General features: G+C 44.4%; 1 long non-coding RNA gene across 1 annotated transcript in view; it reads left to right on the forward strand.

Moving 5' to 3' along the window:
- LOC144764014 (uncharacterized) overlaps nt 1-24800 on the forward strand; it is a 47354-nt gene extending 22554 nt beyond the window's left edge. The window contains exon 2 of the long non-coding RNA XR_013596295.1: nt 24519-24800. This is a non-coding gene — a long non-coding RNA (uncharacterized LOC144764014). The remainder of the gene's footprint in view (nt 1-24518) is intronic.
- The last annotated feature ends 223 nt before the right edge of the window (nt 24801-25023 follow it).

A 25023-nucleotide genomic window follows, 5' to 3' on the forward strand; every position in this document is an offset into this window, starting at 1 on the left:
CCATATTAAGAGCCACAGGGCACATGGCTGTGACTTGATTGAGTCTTCCATGTAGCTAATCCTTAGTTCAATGCAGCAGATACAAGTGAGGTGCTTTTAAACACAGAAATGTGCCTTCATAGGAAGTAATAGCAGACATCCACAACAGCTTCAACACCCAGACTGCCCCAACAGACAGCAACACAACAGACCCTCCGCACACCATCGACCACGACCCCCTGCTAGCCTGGGCCAGCGTGAGCATCAATGACACCATCAAGACCATGTGCACAATCCACTCCGGCTCTCCGTCAGACCCATTCCCCACAACGTCTTCAACAGAGCAAGCAGCTCCATCGCACCCCACCTGCGCAACGTCATCAATCTCTCCCTCGAGACCGCGACATTCCCAGAGATCTGAAAACAAGCCGAGATCAAGGCCCTACTCAAAAAACCTAAGGCAGACCCAAGAGACCTCAAGAATCTCCGGCCCATCTCTCTGCTCCCCTTCCCGGCCAAGGTCATCGAGAAAACCATCAACAGACAGCTAACCCAATGCCTCGAAAAAAACTGAATCCAGGACCTTTTCCAGTCAGGGTTCTGCAGCAACCACAGCACCGAGACTGCCCTTATCACCACCACCGACGACACCAGGACCCTGCTGGACATCAGCGAGACCGCAGCACTCATCCTCCTAGACCTCTCTGCCACCTTCGACACCGTCTGCCACCGCACACTATGTGCACACCTCCACGCCACAGGGATCCGAGACAAGGCTCTGGATTGGGCCACCTCCTTCCTCCCTGGCAGAACCCAGAGCGTCCACCTCCCCCTATTCCATTCCATTCCAGAGCCTCCAAGATCATCTTGGCTTACCCCAGGGATCCTCTCTCAGCCCGACGCTGTTCAACATTTACATGGCCCGCGTGCACACGTAGCCCGACAGCACGACCTCAACATAATCTCCTACACTGACGACACTAAGCAGATCCTCTCCCTCACCAAGAACCCCATCACCGCCAACGCCAACCTCCACGAAGGATTGAAGGCCATCGTCGACTGGATGAAGACCAGTCATCTGAAGCTGAACTCGGACAAGACGGAGGTCCCCATCCTCGGCTCCAACCCTTCCACCTGGGACGACTCCTGGTGGCCGACGGCACTGGGGGAAGCCCCGACACCCACTGACCATGCACGCAACCTGGGAATCATCCTCGACTCAATGCTCTCAATGACCAAGCAAGTCCTCCTCCTGCTTCAATACCCTCCGCATGCTCCGCAAGGTCTACAGATGGATCCTGACAGATACAAGAAAGACAGTCACCCAGGCCCTCGTCAGCAGCAGACTTGACTACGGTAACCCCCTCTACGCGGGAGCCCCGACCAAGCTCATCATTCCCATAGCAGCCCAGGTTCTGGTGTTAACGTGGTCTGCTATGGGAATTCACAAGGGCATATAATCAAGGCCATTATCGCCGCTTTATCAGCAGTTTCCTGCCGCTAAAGCGGCGATAATTTTATTGCCTTTCTTGATAATATGCCCCTAATTTGGAAAGATTCAAACAGTGGCCATTGGGGCCTTATACCTATTGGTTTGCGCTATGTGGGTACAAATTGCATTTATATCAGTTTTAACACTAATTTGCAATAGGAGATGGATACTAATTGTGTTTGCTCCTGCTTTGCAGATCTACCTACTAGTAAGTGCCTGTTGAAATCTGCACTATACATAATAATACATAATTTCAGCTGTTTAAACATCAGCTGGTTAAATAAAGCTATTTACCATCTACAGGCCAAATTGTGCACATGGTTCTGCTACTCAGCCTGCCACCTAGTGAATAATGAAGTTTGTTAGCTTTTTCCGCAATTGCGGGCCAAACAGTACATAATGTCTACTTCTTTAGTCAGTAGCCAGGTAAATTATGAAGTGTCTTCGGTATTTGCAAGTCTAATATCCAAATAGTACATAATATCTGCTGCTTAGCCATCGGCCAGGTAAATAATGAAGGGTGTTTGCTTTTGCATTGCCTCTGGCCAAAGTATGAATAATATCTGCTGTTTTGCCAGCAGTCCGGTAAATAATAAAGTTGCATGGCAATTTGCATGGTCATTGCACAAATAGTAAGTAGTGTTTGTTATTTAGCCATTGTCCAGGTGAATAGTGAAGTTTCTTTGCTATCTGCCTGACCCAACCTGATAGTACATGCTACTATTTAGCCATACGTACAAAATCTTCTTTTTTAATTACGTGGCTTTCAGCCAAATAGTGAAAAATCTCTGCTATTTAGCCATTTAGCCAGCAGCTGGGTAAATATTAAAGTTCCCTTATCATGTCCAAGTCCACTGTGCAGAATTGCTACTAATAAGCCTGCAGCCGGGTAAATAGGGACGTTTTGCTGCTATCATGGAGATTTGCTGAACTCCTGTTGCCATGTCAGATGGTCATAGCACAGATAACAGGGAGTTTCACTTAGGTAAGCAGAAATCTACATTAGGGGCAATGTTTATGGGTGGCACATGTCCTCAACTGTAGAGGTGGGCCTCAGCTAGGCCTACCAGTGCTAGGGGTTCACTCTTCTCTGCACATAAGTCCTCAGACCAATAGATAAAAGTTGGCACGGAAACTGGAATACAAAACAAGTATTTTATTAAACCTCATGAGGTGGAACTACATTCACACAACACCCTTCAGTAGTGTATGAAGTAGCACAAGGAGTAGAAGGGCCATGGGTCCTTTATACCCACACGGGGGCTCAAAAGAAGGTGGTACAAGCACACATAGGAGAGTTCACATACATAAATGGTCATACAGAAATGCACAGTCAACAGTAAGGAGGAGTTTGCTGACTCCGGTAAAAAAAACCTGACAGTTACAGACTAGAACATGTGTATGAACAGTTACAGTTTCTTCTGCGCATCTGCAGAGTAGCAAAGCCTAAATATAGCCAGTCCATAAGCAGAGTACAAGGGTCAATGACAGTGAAGAAGGACAGAGCACATGGCGAGCACATGGTCGACAAGATGGCTGCCGGAAACAAGATGGCTTCAGCTAAATGCTAACATCGATCGCTGCCAATTTTCAACAAACTTACCAGGTAACCAGTTTTTGGAAAGAGGACACAGTGATATGTGCATGCAGGATGTCCAAGTAAAGGATCAACCCAGCACCAAGGAAACCACAATACAGTGCATTACACATAGGAGGGACGTCCAGCAGGCCCTTGCTCTCACCAGTCGTTTTACATCCACACTCAGTTCCAGCATGAACAGTCAGATCATCTAGTTGTCCCAGGCATGATCAAATCTTAAGTCTCTAATTATGGGAAACTGAAGAGTTTGGTGAGTTTATCTTGCCACAATTGTACAGGTAAAAATACCTGTGCCTGTGATTAGCATCAGACGGCCCCCACCATCAGTCACCTCATAGCCTGGTTGGACATGGTGATAGCTGCTCTCTCACAGAATAGGGCTACTTTTGGGTTGCTGTCTTGATATCAAAGTAAAACAAAAAGAGCATTCCCCTTGGGCTTGCATGACTGAGGAGCTTACTGGGGGGAAACACATGCATGGCCAGAAAAAGTTAACAGGTTGAGTGTTACAGACCCACAAAGCTATGCCAAGGATACGCGTTCCAACAGTGAACTACCCTTTCCACCAAATAGATTGGTAACTGCACTAACCCTGCCACACCCATATCCACTAAATCTGGATAGCACATACCACAACCCAGTGAAGCTTGTAAATAGTGATTTCAACTGTGTTTTAAGTGCTTGCATACCATATTTCGACAATAGAAAACACATTAACATGTTCAAACACCATCCATATGAATCAATAAATTACACATTTTCATTGACTTCCCTGGGTTTAAATGAGGTCCCATTGTCTAAATCCCTGGAGAGTAACTACTTGAAGGAGTTGTGTGCCTTCCTTTTCATGGTGGGGTTTTTGTGTATACGTCTCGCAAGGCATGCAGCACAGCTCTGGTAGACACGTGCATGGATTTTGGTGTCTCTGGGACATAAATGAGGTTGAGAAGTGTTGGTCCCTCAAACAGCTCTTGCTTAAGTTTTCTAGCTTGGTCTTGACTGGCACAAAAGAACCATTTATTTGTAACTGGTAATAAAATGCCCAGTAAATAAGTGCAAATTGGCTATGCCCAGGCCTCCTTCCTTGGGGTATGTGTGCATTTATCCCATAAAACTCTAAAGGCCCTCCCATACAATAAAACAATATGCATAATTTCAATGACTGCTCTACAAAAAAGTTCTGAGACAGTTCTGGAAGACAAAGGGGATGTTGGAAACTGTAATAATTTTCAGGAGAGCAACTCGCCCGAAGGATGTGATAAGGAGTGAGTCTCAGGCCTCAGTGTACCTGCACCACTCTTGTCTTTGTCAAGAGTGGAGTTGGGTTAAGGTCCCAGCAAATTATCCGGCAATTAATAAGGTACTTAGAGGGATGCTTCTGCTCCTGCAGGTGTCACTGTCTAAGTAGTCCTGCCTCATCTCCAATCAGTAACATCTTGGCAGAGGTTTGAGATTGTCATTAGACTCTAACTAGTCAGCCGTGAGTAACACAGAATGTGTGACATGTCTTTTGTGTACACTGACACTTGATCTTCCAAGCCTCCATCCCACTGAAAGTCCTGAACCTACCCATATCGTCTGGTACATCTTGCTAATGGGTTTCACAAAGGTAACATACACTTTTGAGCAATTTACACTTTTGAGAAAGTTTACTTCTTTTTGGAGAGTCAAATACTCAGGGCCCGATTCACAAAGGTAAACTTAGACCTGAAGCCTAACTTTAGACCTGAAGTCTAAGAGCCTGATTCACAAAGGTAAACTTAGACCTGAAGCCTAACTTTAGACCTGAAGTCTAAGAGCCCGATTCACAAAGGTAAACTTAGACTTCAGATCTATGTGTACCTTTGTGAATCGGGCACATGCAGCCTAACTATCTAATGGCCTTATCACTCACCTGCGGATTGAATGCAGAATCTACCTGTTGATCATTGCTGGCCTCTCGCATCTGCATCCTGGAGAAGTTCATGTTAGGCTTTTTATCAGTATGAATATCTTCTAGAAAAAAAGTCTCTGCTCCCAGTGCCACTAAAGTCCACTTTCCATGTTTACTAATATATATATGCCTTTTAACTGTTTAAACCAGTGCTTGTTGTCTACTGATGGGGCTTGGGAACATGACATCGAGTGTATTACCCATACTTGGGACAATCGTTAGTCCTGAGTTGTCCTTGACATACAGGACTAAAATGCAAAGTAAATACAGACTTATAGTCCAAGGGCAGTAGTTCTTTATGTACTTACTTAATATAGGAACACACTAGCGTATAAAAGCAAGGTAATATGTAGGCATTATTAGAGGTACGAAGGTCCTAGCTCAATGATGATAGTGTGGTATATAAATAAATAATACCGGATCTATTTTTGAGTGAATGAATGAATAACAGATAGCTCAATAAATAAGAGTCAAGATTCGAGGTAGAAGGAGTTTTGCAGGTTTAATACAGCACAAGGACAGGAACAGGACAACCTGCATAGGAATAGGATGACAGGGCCCAGCAGCTGCTGGGGCTGGGTCTTGAATGAGCGCGCTAGCTTTTAATAACAATACATGAGCATATATACATAGCGCGAACACATAGCATTACATTGCGGTAGGCGTAGCAGTGGGTGTGACGCGTAGCAGTCGCGAAAGATAAGAGTAAAAAGAGGTGTAACTGGGCGTATACATAGACATGTGGTGCAGACGTAACAGGATATGTCATGAATGGGGCGGAAACCATGGAGGGGGCTACCTAAGGAGCCGGGACCTCTAACCTGATGGTGCGCGCAAACTGGCAATGACGTGTTACTAGGAGAAGCTGGGGGCTATGAACTCTGTGCTAGGAGCAGAGACTAAAGTCTGGAGGGTCGGAGCGACATGTACCTAAACCCTATCTAGTATCTGATGTTTAGGGAACATGTTGATATAAACTAGAAGTCATGAGGGGAAAAGCTAACTGACTCTAAGACTAGAGCATGCATTTATTCTACATATAGTGCGTGATGAAGAATATTAAATGACCATTAAATACAGTATTTCTCTTAATATGGAGCCGCATAGGCTAGACAATGACGGAAACTATTGATGCAGTTCAGTAGCTTAGGAATGCAGAGAAGGAGGACTAAACTGATAACGGGAATCATAATATAGTCTTGGCAGACTCAGAGGCAGAGCCAAGCTGCACCGGGCACTGCGAGGCAGGAAGTAAGTGAAAGGTCGAGGATACAGGTGGGGGCTGTATCGCTCCTCAGCGAGGCTTCAGGAGACAGGAGCTGAATCTGATGTCCGGGCCCTGTTGAGGCCTGGAAACGGGGACTTTATAATGAAATAACGTGCACACTGAGAAACGTGGCAACGTAGCTTTACATAGGCCTGATATTCGTAGTATTCACGAGGACTGGAAACTGGCATACTAGAGGAGGACACAACTGTAATTGCGTCATTAATCGGACATGGGGAATAACATATGCATATTGGTCATGCACACATAACATATGATGGATGACACGTAGTGACACAGAACATGGCAAAATTTACTTTTCCACATTCCCTCCTTGTCACTACGTTCCCATCAGGAAACATCAATATTCATGATACCATCTATCATTTCATACAGTACCATTTGTTCATCTCGAATTGTCTTGGAACGGGATTTAGAACGGGGCTTGGGACTAGGAATACAAGAGGTAGCACACATGCCGCAAATCGCAGGGCCACATTGTATACAGAGGCAGCAGCTGAATATGATCGCTACTGCGATACCTAGAAAGGACAGGATTTTCCATCCCCATGCGGAAATTATATTCCAGAACCAACCGGACCATGTCCAGGTGCCTGGATCTTGGTGTAACAGATGGGCAATTTTATGAAGTCTGGTTATAGCTGAATAAACAGACGGCGCGTTATTTGGAATGAAAATGCAACAACTGGATCCGATGACTCTACAGGCCCCGCCCCTATCGGCCAGTATGACGTCAAGGACGAGACGATTCTGGAGCACAACAATTCTCATAAAGGATTGCTCTTCGGTTAAGTTACCTAGAGCGGAGGCAGTCTCATCTACTACTGCTTCAAGGGTTCTTGTTAACCTACGGATTAGCTTACTATTTACAACTGTACCTAAATAAGGGAACACACCTTTATCAATATCAATGAATTGCTCTGCAGCAGTTTCAGTATAATCGACAATCGGGAGGTTTCTCTTGTGTCTAGTGTGTACTAGGTAGGAATTCCTATGGTAGTCAGGTGGGGCTAGAAAAACAGGTGGCAGTAGGAAGGCAATGTAACAGGTTCCCTCCCAATCGAGGGGCAGACGAACATATGCAGTTTGACCACAAACAAAATAAGAATGACGTGAAGCTTTAAAAATAGATTTCCCACTGTCACTATACTTGATAATAGTAGTACAATCACTATGTCCTACGTGTACAGAACCATAATTACGGACACATAATTCGCCTTTGACTGGTAATACTGAAATAGTAGGTGAGTCTGGAGTAGTATCAGACTGAACATTCAGGACCATGAAATTCGAAGAATAGTTACCTAAATTGTACACTTCATTTTCTAGATCTAAACCTGTTCTGTGGGGGAAACCTTGCTTGTCTGGGAAACATGTACTGTTAAGAAAAGACATATCTGTTGAGGATGACGTTAACGTGGACCATGCTCCACACGAACCATTATGTGAAAAAGGATAAGGAAAGAGTGGCAGAACTCCCTTTGACGTCTGAAAAGGGGGGAGTCGACCACACACCCAACAATTAGTGGCATTGCTGGTCTGGTGTGAATAATGTAACATGCGGATAAATGAGTTATTGCGCATAGCGAGGCGGTAGGACAGTTCATGAGGGGGCAGATCACTAAACGTGTGCTCTGCTGTAGCATTAGCATGCTTATTTACATGAGGAACTGGAAAACACAGGAAAAATGCGTAACTGGTGCAGGAAATCAAAAGGCTGAGAAATAATATGAAACTTAGAAAAATGATACATCGAATTGAGTTTTGACTAACTCTCTCACTATGGGGGTCTATTTTATACATGTCAGAAACAGTCTAACCGTTTCACCTAGGGGAGGACTTAGACAATCAAACTGACTGACTTATTTTACTAGACCGGAGTTTTTGCTTGTACTCCTGCTGCGGAGTTTTCTCTAACAGGGGAGGGGTTGTGTCAATGTCATTTGCGGGACAGTCCTTAGGAACAATGTTTTGACAAGTCTTGATATCCTGGGAAATGTTCTTGGAGACCGGTTTCAATCCGTAGAATTTCTTGACGTGCGAAAGGTGCACCCAGCCGCGGCGTCCTTCCAATTTCACAGCTGTACGGGTGGTGAGGAGGACCTGACGGGGCTCCTTCCAACGTGGCTCCAGCGGACTTGATCTGTCAAAGTTCCGGACGAGCACCATCGAACCTGGAACGATCTCATGCGGTGCCACCTCGGTATTGTCTGGAAATGCGGCGGCAACCTGTGAACGACATGAGTTGAGGGCAGACATCAAGGAAGCTAGGTAATCTGTCAGCATATTACATGAAACATCAGTAATACTTCGGGGTCTAGGAGTACCCCACATGTTAGGGGGGCGGCCGAAAACGACCTCATACGGGGACAGACCTGATCTGGAATGTGCGACCATGCGCATATAAAACAAAGCAACTGGCAGAGCTACTAGCCAGTCCACACCCTTATCTTTACATATTTTGGCAATTCGAATTTTCAGAGTCTGATTATGTCTCTCGACTAGACCGGCTGCTTCAGGATGGCGTACACAATGAAACTTCCACTGGTACCCTAACAACAGGGAAACGTGCTTCATCAACTCAGATGAGAATGGCTGACCGTTATCAGAATATACGACTCTAGGGAGTCCATATCGAGGGAAGAATTCACGAACCAACTGTTTGGCAGTGGTCGCGGCTGTGTAATCTGGGACTGGATATGCTTCTGTCCATCTGGACAAAGCGCATACAACTACAAGAACATACTTGAAACCTCGACATCGCTCCATCTGAATATAATCCATCTGGAGGACCTCAAAAGGGTGGTCAGGAGGCTGGAAACCACCTTGTTCCACCGGGACACTTTTACCTGGATTAAACTGACAGCATATCATACAGGTACGGACTTTCTGCTTGGCTGCAGCTCGTGAATGCTTGTTGAACCAAATGTTCTGGATACTGTCTAACATTGCTTTTTCTCCTAAATGTGCTGGACTATGTGCGGTATTAATGATGACTTGAACCATAGAGTCGGGGAGAAACCATGCGGTTCTACCCTTTGTTAACCATCCTTGATCTGTCTGGACCCCTCCTTGTTCAGACCACTTCTTGATTTCATCGGGAGTAGCATGTAACTGGATATCTATGACATCTTGAGTAGGGTCCTTAACTGTCATACATGTAGTCGGATCTAGGGTTTGTGTCTGTGTCGGATTAACTTGAATGTCTAGAGTCTGTGCTGTAAGCTTGGCTGTGCGATCTGCTAGATCATTACCTTGAGAAATAATGTCAGTGACTTTCGTATGTGCTTTGCATTTCATAATAGCAATGGAGGTCGGTAAATGTATGGCATCTAACAGAGCTTGAATAAGGAAACCATGCTGAATTTTGGTTCCATGAGAAGTCATGAAACCTCTCTCCTGCCAGAGCACTCCAAAGTCGTGTACAACTCCAAATGCGTAACGTGAATCTGTGTAAACATTAACTTTCAGGTTCTTGGCGTGTATACAGGCTTGTGTCAGAGCAACTAGCTCTGCTGCTTGAGCGGACAGGGTATCAATACGGTGTGTCTCAATAACTTCGGTGTCAGTAGTCACTGCATACGCGGCTACTAGTTCTCCTGTACTAGTTCTCATACATGAACCATCCACATAAAGTGTCAGGTCAGGATCTGGTAACGGAATGTCTGTCAGGTCTTGTCTTGGCTTTGTCGTAATGTTGACTACTTCCACGCAATCATGTGTGGCTGGATTTGAATTAACTGATGGTAACAGTGTAGCAGGATTCAGGATGTTGCAGCGTCTAATATCTATGTGTGGCTGGAACAGTGTCAATTCATAACCTGTTAAACGTGCAATTGTCAAGTGTTGTGTTTGTGTTCGGTTTAAAAGAACTTCCACGGAGTGTGGGACTTGTACTGTCAAGGTATGTCCTAAAACTATGGAATCACTTTGTCTGATAGCTAGTGCTGTGGCTGCAACTGACTTGAGGCACGCAGGCAGAGCCTGGGCGACTGGATCTAGTGTGCTAGAAAAATAAGCACACGGCTTGTATTGTCCTGCTTGATCTTGTGTAAGAACAGATAATGCTGTACCTTCGCGTTCAGTGACGAAGAGTGTAAAAGGCTTACTGTAGTTCGGTGTAGCTAGGACTGGAGCTTGACATAAAGCTTTCTTTAACTCGTTGAAACTAAGTGTATGTTCAGATGTCCAAGGGAGGACAGTCATTGCGGCTGCCTCCTGTGTCGTTAACTGTATCAGTGGCTTGGCTAGAAATGCATACTGTGGAATCCATTGTCTGCAATAAGAAGTAAGGCCAACAAAGGCACGTACCTCCTTCTGGGTTCTGGGCTGAGGAAGACTCGCTATCAACTGGATACGGTCTGGTGTCAACTGCCTACCCCTCTTGGACAGTAAGTGTCCTAAGTAGACCACTTGCTGGACACAGAATTGAAGCTTCGAAGGGGATACCTTGTGCCCCATCTCGGCTAGGAAATACAGAACCGTCAGTGACGCACGCTCGCAGTCACGTTCAGAACGGGCTGTGATCAATAGATCATCGACATACTGGAGCAGGGCAGTGTCAGTTGGCATGTGAATGTTGTCTAGTTGTCTCTTGAGTGCTTGACTGTAAATACTAGGGCTTTCTGTGAAACCTTGAGGAGCGCGTGTAAACATATAGCTCCTTCCATTTAAACAGAATCCGAAAAGAAACTGGCTGTCTGGATGAATGGGAACACTAAAAAATGCGTTCTTGAGGTCGATTACTGTGAAGAACGTGGCTTCGGAATCAATGGCTGTCAATAGGGAAGAGATATCTGGGACAACTGGGTACTGAGGAATAATACATTTGTTAAGTTCCCGTAAATCAATCACTAATCGATATACTGGGGGTGCATTTGGATCAGTACGTTTCATGACTGGAATGATCGGAGAGTTACATACATTGGAGTCAGTTTCTACAACTACTCCTTGAGCCATGAGCTCGTCTATAATTTTGGATAAGGCTGCTACAGCCTCAGGTGGCAATCTATACTGCCTGATTCGTGGTAACACTACACCTGGTTTCAGGGTCACACGATGGGGTGTGATTTGCATGTAACCTACATCAGTTGGACCTTGCGCCCATAAATGCTGCGGAACATTGGACAGTCTGGAATCAAAATCTCGTAATACATAGTGACCCTTAAAGTCACGTAGGAACAGACGTATTCCCTCTGGGGAACAACATATAACTGCACCTAACTCTTTCAGTGTTTTAATGCCTAATAGATTTTCTGGACATGACTTAGTAAGTAACAGATCAGTAGTGCGGGACAATGGACCTACTTCTAGAGTGACTGGCTTTGAAATCTCATTAACGATAGGCTTTCCTGAAAATCCAAGGGAAACATTTCTTGAGCCTGAGAGCGGAGCCCCTGGAACTTCGGCGTGACTAATTGTGGTCCTACTTGCCCCTGTATCAATCAAAAACTTTCTGTCTTTCCCTAATACTTGACTGTGAACATAGGGACCTTCTTGATCTACAGGTATCTCGATGAGAGGCAAGCCTACCTCCCTCTCTAGGCTGTTTCATGAATATGGCTGGTACTCTGGATACTCAGACTGTGCATACTGGTACATCTGCGATGTAACATGCTGTGTTGCAGCAATAGGCTGCGGTACTGTAACTGTCTGTTGTGCATTCTGTGGCTGAGGAATCTGTGAAACTTGTTCCTGTCTAGGCGGACGTGGTCTTTCTTTAGTCTTACCAGTAGCTATGTTATGTTTCAGAACCGTACACTCATTTATGAAATGACCTGGTTGTTTACAATAATTGCAGTTCCCTTTAACGGGTGCTGCAGGATGACTGGCTTGATTCGGACCCCTCTTCTGACTGTCTTGAGGAACAGATTGTGCAACTAGCACTTTCATTTTCGTGTCTTTCATACGTTTTCTCTCGTGTTCTTGCTCTTCCCTGATTCTATTCTGGTGATACTGGAGCATCTGGAGCATCTGGGACGGAGTATTTGCTTGCCAGGTGCTTTCGACTTTCAAAACTCGGTTTTTAACTTGTGGGCTTGAATTCTCGACTAATTTAGTAACGAAAAGGTGAGGGTACGACTCACTACTTGTCTTGAGGCCACTGTTGATACTAAAGCACTTTTCAAACCTAGAATAAAAATCACTAATATCTTCCTCTTGTTTCTGTTTACAGGCTGAGATTGCATCCCAGTCTTCCTTTCTAGTTGTTAATAATCTGGGTAAAACTTGAATTAATAATTCTGGTAATTCTTTACATTTCTCTCCTAGACCAGTACCTGGTACACGTATCTTATCTTCTGCTTCTAGGACTGCCCAATCTATCTTTTTCTCTCCCACCTCCCATTCTTTTTCCTTTAGCTTTTCATACACCCCTGCGGGTAGCAGAACCTTTAACATTTTAATGATATCTGGGTAAGTGTATTCTCCCATACGGAGCATGTCTTTTAATTCTCTATGGAACCCTGCTGGATCTTTGTCATGACAGGGAATTAATTTCTTCATTTCGAGGAGTTCCATCTTTGTGATCGGAGTGTATACAAACACTCGTTGCATTTCGCCACCCGTTCCTCTGACTGGGTGGACTTCTCGTAACGGATTCTGTCTGTCTATGTAAAAGGGTTTACTTTCTGGGGGTGGGACATGGACAAAATGCGGATTCAAAAACGTTCTATATTTGTGGCGCTGTTCTAGAATGACACTAATTAAATCGGTACCTAGACCTCTCCATTTGTACTGGAGTAACTCGTTCAGGATATCATGTAACGGGCCTGGATCAGAATGTTGACCCTCATACAGAGTAATGAGGTGCTGAATCATATACATACCCACCAGTCGCTGCTCGGCTGGGGGCAATTTCAGAAACATTTGTGCCACTATTTCGTCTGGAAAAGTGGTAGAATCAGTAATCCATCTGACTGCTGATCGGGCTAGTTCTTGTTCATGCATGGTACTTAACTCACTATAACCGATTCGTGATTTCAGAATGTGATCGGTAGCTTGGAATACTTGTTCTAGGGAACCTTGTTCTGGTGCTGAATGATGGAAAATAGACTTGTGTTCTAGACGTAAATGGCGATCTGGAAATCTGGGTTTTCCTACATACGCTATTCTGGCAGTATTCTCGTCGTCTTCCTCTTCAGGATCAGAGGTACTTTCTTTCTCGCTTACTTGTGCGGCTTTACGCTGTTCGTGTATCTTTATTATCTCTCTACGAATTTTCTTGTACATACTTTCCATGGCACCAATGGTATTGTGCTTTCCTTCGGCTATATTATCACTCCACTTTGTTAGAGTTTTCATTTCTTCCGGGTCTTTAGACGGGTAATCCTGTTCTCTTATTAGACAGTTAATTAAGAACTTTAATATCATGCGCTGAATCTCGGCTTTCCTTTGAGACATGGCATCACTAATACTTTGTGGGTCATCCCCTGTACGGATGAAACGATATATCCTGTCTAGATCTTCTTTCATATTTGGTAGGGTGACTAGATACTCGGTCACTCTCCTTACGCGTACGGAATATAAAACCATATTAAACTCGCCTGGAACTGGGTCATAGACACATTCGCCAAGGGTTTGCCTGATTTCTGCAACAGACTTATTACTCTTGGGAGTACGCTGTGATGCTTGAGCATGTAATTCGAGTGCTGATAAACGTTTGTATGGCGGCGGAGTTTGAGGAAGACCTCCTCCTGCGGCCCCTAAACTAGAATCATCAACTGATGCTTTCCGTCCTGGCAGGGTCGGTAATTGTAACGTGGGCTGGACTTGTATGGCGGGCTGACCCAGGGGGGCTGTTAAGGGCACCCCGGTGTCTGGAGGAGCAGGAATTACCTGGTTTACAGGGACTGGCGGAGTGCGAACAGGATTTGCATATTCGGGGACTGTGTCGTCCAGATAGGACGAAATAAAAATATCAGCTGCGGTCGGTTTGTGACGTAGCTTGGTCGGAACTAATGGTGGCGGGAAATTACTGGATGCCTCCGGGGTCGCTTTTGGCAAGCCCTCAGCAAGAAGAGGATACATACCCTTAATGAGGGCATTCCTCTGTCTGTCTGATTGCTCAGTTCTAACTCCTTCACCTATCTCGATTAATTCTCTTTCTTGGGCTCGTTCTTGGGATTCTCTACTTAGTTCTGACTTTCTGATTTCTTTTTCGGTTCTTTTATGAGCTTCTTTGCGCCATAGCTCGATGGCGTCTTTCTGTGATTGTCTGGCTTTCTTTTTCCATAATGCCTCTTCTACTCGCATGATGCATTCGGCATCCCATGTACCCGATACGGGCCATCTATACTTTTCTTCTAACTGTTTGGTATACTCTACCCATAAATCTAGATACAATATGGCGCTTATGCCATGCTTCTGATACATAAAGTGACCTGGACTGTCCCTGGGCGGGACGGGAACTGCTGCTTCCAGCAGACCCTTTCTAGTTTTTAACTGACGTAATTTTGAGAAGAGCGGCATGACTGGACTATAATCTGGACATAATACAATACACAATGAAAACACGAAATCACGTCGCACTCATACCACAACATTAAAATACATGAAGAACATTATGAATAACAGTTCGAACAGAATACCACCTGAAAATACTTGAAATTTCTCGAGAACAGAACTGACTAGAACAGAAACTAGATGCACTGCTGAAACAGTACGAAACTTACCGGTCTCTTAAAGAGACACGTCAGGACCCGCATCCACCGAAGTGGACACTTCGTTTGTGGGACTGTGTACCACCAACCCACAGACCAGAGTCAATTAAATTGACCCTGTCTAGATACCACCCCAGTAACGGTACTCACCGGGCAGCAAGAACGGAAAGCCTCGGACTGGACTGGACTGCTACGACGACGAACTTCGGACTTCGGACTTCAGTTACGGGTGGACCTCCGGATACCTCGGACCTTGGACTCTTGGCTTGGGCTCTGGTCGGGACTCGCCGCGTTCCTCCACCGTCTCGTCTGGATGCTGGACCGCCTCCTCCGTCTCCTCCGTGGGCCTGAGGGATACTTGAGCAGAAATATCTGCCACTGCGCAGAAGAGTTCCGTCACGACTGCAGAGGGTCAGGGGGTCGGCGTGGCTTCACCGACGCGTGGGGAAAGGGCAAGTCCCTATTCGGGCGCCATTATGTGGTATATAAATAAATAATACCGGATCTATTTTTGAGTGAATGAATGAATAACAGATAGCTCAATAAATAAGAGTCAAGATTCGAGGTAGAAGGAGTTTTGCAGGTTTAATACAGCACAAGGACAGGAACAGGACAACCTGCATAGGAATAGGATGACAGGGCCCAGCAGCTGCTGGGGCTGGGTCTTGAATGAGCGCGCTAGCTTTTAATAACAATACATGAGCATATATACATAGCGCGAACACATAGCATCACATTGCGGTAGGCGTAGCAGTGGGTGTGACGCGTAGCAGTCGCGAAAGATAAGAGTAAAAAGAGGTGTAACTGGGCGTATACATAGACATGTGGTGCAGACGTAACAGGATATGTCATGAATGGGGCGGAAACCATGGAGGGGGCTACCTAAGGAGCCGGGACCTCTAACCTGATGGTGCGCGCAAACTGGCAATGACGTGTTACTAGGAGAAGCTGGGGGCTATGAACTCTGTGCTAGGAGCAGAGACTAAAGTCTGGAGGGTCGGAGCGACATGTACCTAAACCCTATCTAGTATCTGATGTTTAGGGAACATGTTGATATAAACTAGAAGTCATGAGGGGAAAAGCTAACTGACTCTAAGACTAGAGCATGCATTTATTCTACATATAGTGCGTGATGAAGAATATTAAATGACCATTAAATACAGTATTTCTCTTAATATGGAGCCGCATAGGCTAGACAATGACGGAAACTATTGATGCAGTTCAGTAGCTTAGGAATGCAGAGAAGGAGGACTAAACTGATAACGGGAATCATAATATAGTCTTGGCAGACTCAGAGGCAGAGCCAAGCTGCACCGGGCACTGCGAGGCAGGAAGTAAGTGAAAGGTCGAGGATACAGGTGGGGGCTGTATCGCTCCTCAGCGAGGCTTCAGGAGACAGGAGCTGAATCTGATGTCCGGGCCCTGTTGAGGCCTGGAAACGGGGACTTTATAATGAAATAACGTGCACACTGAGAAACGTGGCAACGTAGCTTTACATAGGCCTGATATTCGTAGTATTCACGAGGACTGGAAACTGGCATACTAGAGGAGGACACAACTGTAATTGCGTCATTAATCGGACATGGGGAATAACATATGCATATTGGTCATGCACACATAACATATGATGGATGACACGTAGTGACACAGAACATGGCAAAATTTACTTTTCCACATTAGTCTACAGCTGAAATGTCCTATGTGGTTCTATGTGCAAGCTTGTGCCTACCCAACACCGACTCACCACAGATCTGGGTACTACGTCAACAGAATAATGAGGCAGAATGCTGATTTCCTTTGTAAGGTCACATAACTCAGATGTGGCTTACCTGTCCTACTGTTGAACGGTAAAGGGGTATTGTAGGAAGCTGGCTCTCTATATAGTGTACTAAAACAAAGTGCTGTGCAGAGTCCAGTGGATACCAAATTGGTGTACAGAGGCAAAAGCAGATAGTCCTAGTGCTCTTTATGTGGTAGTGTGGGCGAGCAGTTAGGCTTATCAGAGGTTCGTCCTAAACATTTGTTCTCACACACAGAGGCAAGAAATGAGACACACCCTCAAGAAAAAATCCAAGACCAATTCGGAAAAAATACAAGTGTCTTTATATATGTTTTAAAAAGCAATGCAGGATAAATACTTTGTACAGTTTCAGTAATTCGTATAAAAGCAGTATAGTTTGAGAATAAGCAACAGTGGAGAAAGCAATGGGTTAGCATATGGTGCATTGGTTTGGGAACGCCCCAATAAGCTACTGCCACAGTCACTGCAAAGAAGGCAGAAAGTTAAGGAAGTGGAGGACGCCAACACATATACTGTTGCAGTCAATGCCAAGGAGTTCCGGGTGATCATGGGCACCGAGGATTCAGAGTCAGTTCTTATCTGGAGGGATGAAGGTCTTGGGAGGCCGAGAACTTGGGTACAGCAGGCAGTAGAGGATTATTTGGATCAGAGGTACCGGAGGTCGATCGTCACCTACAGTGGTTGGGTCACGGGTACGGTTCAGGGCAGTCCGTCGCAGTGGGGCAGTCGTGCCCAAGTTGCAGCAGTCATGCAGTCAATGCCACCAGGAATTGAGTGCAAACACACAGGAGCAGGGCTGTTTCCAGCATCAGTCACAGGAGATGTGAGGAGCCCTCTTCCTGGCGGGTGCATTGAAGGGGTTGGTCATCAGGCAGGGGACCAACAAGTCTTGGTTGCTGCAACTGGTTTGTTGGTGGTGACTCACGTCGACACTGTCCTTTCCAGTCCTCACCACATGGAGGTCTTTACTGGTGGAGTGCCAGGGACTAGCCCCTCTAGCCCAAAGGGAGTTTCTTGGCAATCGGTCAAAGGCTGGAGTGACTGTAGGGTTTCTTGGAGGCCTTACAGGTATCAGTAGAAAGCAGGGTTTGGTGCCTATTTCCCTGCAGCACGGATCAGTTCTTGAACTGGTTGCAAGTTTTCTTCTGTTTTTTCTTTTCATCCGTTGAATCTGAAGTCAAAGTATTGTGGAGCCACCTAAATACTCAATTTAGGGGCGTTAAAGGATGAGACAGTTACTAGCCAATGGGCTGCTTACCTGTAGGGTGTATACACCCTCGATATGCTCATGCTAAGTGGGGCGTGGCAAACCCCTGACTTCTAAAAGGCTATTTTCCCCATCTTCGAGATGGAAAGTGAAAAGTGAGTCCACCTCGCCTGTCCCGCCTTAGAGGAAGTACATGTTGAAGGTGGGCACACCTCCTAATCTGGCAAAATGTCCTGCCAGTCCTCGTGTCAAAGGTGAACCAGGACTGGGGTTTGGTATCTGCTTCTAACAGCAGATGGCCAGAGGCCGGCTTCAAAGGTGGCATTGGTTTTGAAGCTTCCCGCTTGCACTGTGGTTCCTGTGTTACCACCTCCACCCAGAGCAGGCTTTGTCTCTGGCCTTTGAGAGCAATGGCTTTCAACCCAGGGGTGCAGAAACATATTTGGTGATTGCAAGCTGGCTAGGACTAGTCAGAGACTATACCATGACTGGGTAGATTTTCAGTGGACCATCTAAAGGGTCTCTTGTGTGCATTTATTATCAAATACATCACTGGCATCAGTGAGGATTTATTAAGACGAGGTGTTTGGTACCAAACACCTTTGGGTACAGTAAAGCCATCAGGAAGCTAGGAAGATTGTAATGACGAGCATCCACCCCATGTACTGTTAATGGCTTCCCTGTGCACTTACAATATCCATGAATGGACTTGATATTGCAGGTCCATACCTGCTCATGCAGATAGGCCACACAGGGGATATATTGCACCCTGCCCCAGGGCTGTAAGGCCTAGCTAGAGAGGCGGCTTATCTATACCTCCTGCAGTGTTGTGAGGTATGGAACCCAGGGCTGTGTGCCATGTCAACTCTTTGGTCTTCTCCACACCAAGACTCGCATCCTGCAATGGCAGTCTGAATAGACTTGGTGAGTGGTGCCTAGGGTGACAATTTGTGCTACAGCCCTAGTGGACCCTCTTCAACACCCATGTGCTAGGTACCAGGGGTACCATTTATTAGGGTCTTACAGGGGTGGCTGAAGTTGACCCAATTGTGGTACAGTTTTAAGGAAAGAACACTGGCGCTGGGGTCCTGATTGGCAGGTATCCAGCACACTGACAGTCAAAGTTGCACCAGATACTAGGCAAAACGTTTGTGGGGGGAGGTATTGCAAGCATGCATCAGCTTCCTACAGGGATTATATGCTTCATAATTTATGGCCAAGTCATCACCATCCTCTGACCATCCAATTACATGTTAATCTGTTGCTACTGGTGCAGCAGTTCTGGATATAGATATAGAGTGAATGTGAGCGATGCATTGGGATACTAAAATACTACCATGTAGCTTGATATCTTTTTTCAAACCTACTTCAAGCATTTTTATCTCACTTTCAAAGCCTGTTTTGTATTTTACAATGTCCATGGAATGATTCAGATTCTCCTGTAGTGAAATCCAAATACGTCACCACAGTTCCATAGATGTTTTATCAGCCAAAGACAAAAAAAAGAAAACACAAAAAGTTCCTCTTTCATTTATTATTTTAGGTGGTATTTGCAGTTGATCTTTAGACCAGAAAGATGCTATTCACATTATAGTTTGTCTATGTAAACCCTACCTTAGTGCCACCTGTATGAAGGGTGTGTGGGCAAGTTTATGTAGAGGGCCTGCACACATCCATGTATTGGAAAACCATCCAAATGTATTGTTTGTTGCGGAGCTATTTGCACAAGTGACATGTTTAGTTAAACTTGGATGTTATTACTGAAGCCATCTATTAACTGTTACACACTTGAACGTCACTGGCACACTCCTTACATTTATTGAGTACTGATGACTGAATTAAATACCTGAATCCTTTTTGCCGCTGGACAGGCGCTGCCTGTAATCTGCCCTGGGACATCGCTTGGGATACTCTCCGGGACCCTGCCAGCCCGCCCGCCTCCTGTCTCTCGCCGTGGGACCCCTTCTGCCATCTCGGGAGTCCGGCTGACGAGTGGAGTGTGGGCGTGGTGCAGGCACAGGACCACAACACCCAGCAGACCTAGCGGGACATACCGCGAGATTTCGGCGCCAGGAGGCGCATAAATTAACCATCATCCCGGTCGAGGGGGTGACTGAATTAAATACCTGAATCCTTTTTGCCGCTGGACAGGCGCTGCCTGTAATCTGCCCTGGGACATCGCTTGGGATACTCTCCGGGACCCTGCCAGCCCGCCCGCCTCCTGTCTCTCGCCGTGGGACCCCTTCTGCCATCTCGGGAGTCCGGCTGACGAGTGGAGTGTGGGCGTGGTGCAGGCACAGGACCACAACACCCAGCAGACCTAGCGGGACATACCGCGAGATTTCGGCGCCAGGAGGCGCATAAATTAACCATCATCCCCCTCACCATCCATATGGGAATTTAATACTACTTTACTCCCACTGGGGTACTTCTATAGGCATCTGATCACTGATGTACCAACAACAGAATCTAACCTAGCCACTCCTTTCTTCGATCAACATTCAATATTTGCAAACAACTCCCCCTTTTTACAACAGTATCCCAAATTTACATACCCAAACGTCCACATGCAAAGGTATCATCCACAGGTCCATCCTCATTTTACCTCTCACCCTTATCTATCTACAATGCCAACCAAAGAATACAGGGACCCTCGTTGGCAACATGTTGCCGCAGCTCCTGGTAATCTTTATAGTATTCCAACTCAAAATAGGTTTGCTGCACTTTCTACTCTTGATTTTAATGACTGACAAGAAAATTTCAATTCTGCAGACTCAGTGAACCTTACATTATATCCAGTAGGCCAGATGTCAGATAGCCCCTCTAGTACATATGGTTTAGACACGCAGAACATAACACCAGAGAATACTGTAAATACTCAAAAACATATAGGACCTAATGACGAAATCAACCCAGCTCAATTAAAAATTAGCCACCAACACCATGGAAACTCATTAATTAAGACAATTTCAAACAACAATAACAAAAGCACTTCCTTAATACATTTAACTTTCTGGAATATAGCAGGTTTGCTGGCTAAAGTAACAAATCCTAACTTTTTAAACCAAGTAACTGTAAGCAGTATTATCTGTCTTCAGGAAACTTGGGCTATCGACCCGCTACACATAATGGGATATAAGACTTTCCTTTCTTCAGCAAAAAAATCTTCATCTGGAAGAAACAGTGGCGGTCTAATTATCTATATAGCCAACACCCTACAATATGAAGAGATTGTTCCAGTAAAATTACAGGAGAATTACCAAATAGTTATCATCAAGACAACTAAACAGATAGTATACATCATTGTAAACTTTTACAATAACAAAAAACTAGATGATCTAACTAATCTTCTTCAAGAAATCTCTGGTACTTTACAAAACCTAAAAGAGAAATTTATTAATAAAACATGCACCATATTATGGGGCGGAGACTTTAACATCCACCTATGCGATAATAATAATACAGATAAATGTGGGATAGTAGATGATGATGGAAATATGATCACTCACTTTACCCATTCACATGAAGGTGAAGAAATGAATGAGGCTGTAACCGAATTAGAACTGGGTTTTGCAAACGAACAAAAAACCTCTCAAGTACCTTTCACCCCAACCTTTAATGGCAGGGGACTGACGAGTCTGATAGACTACGTTATGATCTCAGCACATAAAGGTCCAAATATAGAATTATTCGAAGTACCCAAAAATCCTTTAAGTGACCACTTTCCGATAGTAATCAGTCTAAGAGAACAAAGAAAACAAAAAGATTTTGATACTTTTTCCTTATTGCATCAACAAAACTTAGAGATGGGGTCTCTTAATGGCTACACCCTAAAATGGGGAAACGTTGATAAAAAAGCGACCACTTCAACAATTGTTACAGCTTGTAAAAATGAGATTTCACTTTGTTTAGACCGTGAGGCAGAAAGCTCTAAGACAATAGCTAGCTTTAATATTATCACAGAAAAAATAAAAAAGGCTTTAACTAGATCTTGCAAACAGATTATCCGTGATAAAAAAGGCTGGTTCAACTCAGCTTGTACGAAAGCACATGTAAAACTAAAAAAAGCATTGGCCAGTAAGGATAGAGATAGGGTGGAAATTACCGCTCTAAGGAGAGAATATGCCCTAGCAATTAAAAACAGAAAACACGAGATAAAAACTGACCTCTGGGAGTGTCTAAAAAAAAGCACAGAACTCAAAGACAGTGTTGAGTTCTGGAAAATAGTAAGGTCACCATACCTCACAGGGAAGGAGGATATACCCTCTATTGATGTCGCGATTACCAACACTGAATGGGTAAAACACTACTCAAATGTCTTTTGTTTAAGTCCACCAGATAATATGGAAACAACGGACTTGCTGAAGCAAGTTATCTATCCACTAAACCTGCAGTTTACGCACGACGAGGTACAGAAAGCCTTAAAATCCACTAAATTAGGCAAAGCCCCGGGGCCCGACGGGGTTCCCGTTGACATTTATAAATACGAGGAAGAACTCTGGTCCCCGCTCCTGACAAATGTTTTAAACGCATCCCTAGAAGAAGGGCTGATAAAATCATGGAAGACCTCTATATTAGTCCCAATCTTCAAAAAGGGAGACCGAAACTCGCCAACTTGTTATAGGCCTATCTCCCTCCTGGACTCTCTCGGGAAGGTCGCTGGTCGGATAGTTCTCGAGAGACTCCAGGAGTGGGCAGTCACAAACAATGTCATATCGGACATACAATATGGCTTCCGCGAAGGTCTAGGCACTGTGGACCAAGCACTAAACCTGACCCTATTGGCAGGAAAATACTTAGAGGCCAAGGGGAGTGCCTTTCACATGGTGTATGTGGACTTATCCGCAGCCTTCGACTGTGTCATACATTCAAGGCTGTGGACGATCCTGTTGAATATGGGAGTAGATCCCCCTATTGTAGATTTCCTACGAGAACTCTATACTGGAACAACAGGCAGAGTGCGATTTGGGACAAAGGGTCAACTGTCAGATAGCTTCCGGGTAGAAAAGGGGGTCAGACAAGGATGCGTACTGGCCCCCTTTCTATTCACCCTCTATACAAATGGCCTTGAGACAGCACTGCTTGAGGGAAGTAGAGACCTCCCCTCTGTCGGTCGTCGGCATATACCCGCGCTGCTATATGCCGACGACGCAGTCATTCTAGCGAGAACATCTGTGGAACTGCAGCGAGAATTGGATAGATACTGTGAATTTATGTTGAGCTTGAACTTGTTTTTAAATGTTAAAAAAACTTTTACTATGCATGCGGGGAGGAAAAACATGAAACCTAAAACATTATTTGTGAAAGGGGAAGCTCTGGAAAGAACACCCACTTACCAATACCTGGGAATTGTCATTGACGACAAATTTAAGTGGAAAGCGGCAATTTCGGCGAGAAAACTATCATTTCTAAAAACAACAGCGGCCTTGAGAACATTTGTCCAAAAACTGGGTCACAAGCCACCTCTAGAAACCTTAAAAATTTATAAGGCAAAATGTGTTAGTACTGCTATCTATGGGGCAGGGATATGGGGACACGCAAACGTGACTGACTTACAAAAAATAGAAAATGCCTTCTTAAGATACCTATTGGGGCTGCCGAAAAATTCTTCTACATACGCCTGTCATGAAGAGCTGGGCATAGACCATCTAGAGGACATTATAAGAATACAACCTATAATGCTCTGGAGAAGAATTTGGGTCACTGAACAATGCAATTTAACTAGACTGATTATTCAAGATATTCAAACGCTGGAGCATTATGGGCGGATGAAATGGACAGCCTATGTTAATGCCTTTCTTACAGATATGGGACACAGACATTATTTTACAGATCCATTATCTTTATACAGCATTTCCAAAAAAGATCTGAGGAAAGCATGCTTATCACATTTGCACCAAACACGTCTGCTAAAAGAAATCCATAAATCCTCTGTACAACAAAGTTTACTAGTTCAAACAGTATCATCTATTGAACCTTATTTGCTGTATAACATGACCCCATTTGAAAAACTACTTCTGACACGCTTTAGGTTCAACATGTTCCACTTAATGGTCTGCTTTCCCATACAAAATGATTGGACATCAAAAATGTCATTGTGCCCTTGTGACTCCCAATCAAAGCAGTCGACAATACATACAGTCTTATTTTGTAAATTCTTTGAGGCACCCCGCAGAAAATGGCTATTGCCCATATTTAAATATTGGGGCCTACGCCAATGTCGCCCAGCCTATCTGGCGTTACAATACCTAGAAAATGAATTGATAGCAAAAGCAACTGTACGTTTTTTGAAATTTTGCATACGTCATAGGTCTAACCTCTGAAAAATCAAATGTATGAAGAGACTATAAGGGTTGGTACTAAGAGTCTATCCCCTTCTTTTAACGATTTTACAAAATGCATTTTAAACTTATGACTTTTTAATAGTCTTTTTAAACTGAATTAATGTATGAAATGTATTTTTATGAACTTTTATGGTCTTCTTTGCAAAACCGAATAAAGTGATTTTTGATTTGATTTGATTTGATTTGAGTACTGATGATGTGTTTCTTTCTATAGGTCCCTGGAAGGTTCCACGCAACACCTGAAGATGGCGTTGGGTCACAAGGCACAGAGGACGCTATAAAGTGAACCTGGGCAAATCATAGAATAGCTTTAATAGAGAATACTTAGACACAGCTTGTGTCATCTGATCTAATTCACTTGCTTATCCAATGCATCTCAAAATGTAGTCCTTAATTTTAGTAATTGTTTAAAGTTAGATCATTATCTAAGGTTTGATTATTTCATTTCCCTGCTTGTTGAGCCCTTATGGTGCCAAAATAAAACAGTTTCCTTCTATTTCTCTCCTTGATTTTAGTGATCATTGTTTGCGTTTATCATTTGTTCATGATTTTTACACTACAGAAAGTTTTGAGGTTATACAGGGAACGATTACAGGTACAATAAAAGACAGCATTTTCTTTTCCAATACCTAAATTGTAAAGTTAAAAACATGTTTTAAAATTCAAAGTTAAAACACGTTAGTCAACAGAAATTAACCAAATTATTATTTTTTTTAAAA

Source organism: Lissotriton helveticus, chromosome 6 (genome assembly GCF_964261635.1).
Source record: "Lissotriton helveticus chromosome 6, aLisHel1.1, whole genome shotgun sequence".
Classification (NCBI taxonomy): domain Eukaryota; kingdom Metazoa; phylum Chordata; class Amphibia; order Caudata; family Salamandridae; genus Lissotriton; species Lissotriton helveticus.